The 1,396-nt window shown below is 31.4% G+C and overlaps 1 protein-coding gene across 1 annotated transcript in view; it reads right to left on the bottom strand.

Moving 5' to 3' along the window:
• LOC106875605 (telomerase protein component 1) overlaps positions 1 to 1,396 on the bottom strand; it is a 214,501-nt gene that overhangs the window by 115,179 nt on the left and 97,926 nt on the right. The window lies entirely within an intron of this gene.

Here is a 1,396-nt window from a genome sequence, read left to right as displayed (position 1 = left end):
ATATATATATATATATATATATATATATAGGCACAGGAGTGGCTGCGTGGTAAGTAGCTTGCTAACCAACCACATGGTTCCGGGTTCAGTCCCACTGCGTGGCACCTTGGGCAAGTATCTTCTACTATAGCCTTGGGCCAACCAAAGCCCTCTGAGTGGATTTGGTAGACGGAAACTGAAAGAAGCCCATCATATATGTGTGTGTGTGTTTGTTTTTCCACTCCATCATCACTTGGCAACTGATGCTGGTGTGTTTACGTCCCCGTAACTTAGCAGTTTGGGAAAAGACACCGATAGAATAAGTACTAGGCTTACAACAAATAAGTCCTGGGGTTGATTTGCTTGACTAAAGGCAGTGCTCCAGCATGGCCACAGTCAAATAACTGAAACAAGTTAAAGAATAAAAGAATGTGTATATATATATATATATATATATATATATATATATATATACACACACTCAATCTAAGGAAAAAACAATTTCCTTGAAAGGGATAGAAAACCTCCAATTTTCATTGATTCTTCAGTAAATATCACAATATAGTAGAGAAAAAATCCGAACTTAAAATGGTATAATTTCAGCATGTAAATATTATAGGAAATACAGAAATACAATTGACATATTATAAATTTATTAACATTATAATATAATATGATTATACTATAAAAAGATATAATATAATATCATATAATATAACATAACAAATAATTAAAGCAGTCCTTGCATGAAATTTTTGTCTATCTTCTAAACAGATATTACCCTGATGAGATTTATATGCATAAATATGAATTTTTTATAAATTCATCAGTGGATATGAATCAAAACAAATTGTAGGATATACATTTGTTTTAATTATTTGTTATATTATATTATATCTTTTTATAGGATAATTATATTATAATGTTAATAAATTTATAATATGTCAGTTGTATTTTACTATTTCCTTTAATATTTACATATATATATATATATATATACATACACACATATGAAATAAAAGCAGCTCTGGTATAATAAATATCATTAACCATTTATAGTTAATGTACAGTCACTGAAGTCTAGAGCAGGCTTCTGCCAGGCCAGCTCTTGTGAATCTGTCCCACCCATGCTAGCATGGGAGGCAGACATTAAATGATGATGACGATGTATAGGCCTCAAGTATTTTCTGGTGGCTGCAATAGTGTGGCAGAGTATATACATTCTCAAAGCACTTGAGAGTGTATATACTATTACTTAACACTCCACTGAACCTCTAGCACAAAACTGATTGGTAAGATTGGCCGTAACGGATGTATAATACTGTACACTTCAATTAAAACAACCACTCTATTGAAAGACATGAAAATGCATTTTTCCTGACTTATAAACTCGTAGATGACTTACATACACACATAT

This window comes from Octopus bimaculoides, chromosome 3 (genome assembly GCF_001194135.2).
Source record: "Octopus bimaculoides isolate UCB-OBI-ISO-001 chromosome 3, ASM119413v2, whole genome shotgun sequence".
NCBI lineage: Eukaryota > Metazoa > Mollusca > Cephalopoda > Octopoda > Octopodidae > Octopus > Octopus bimaculoides.
This window is presented reverse-complemented; position numbering and strand designations above follow the sequence as displayed.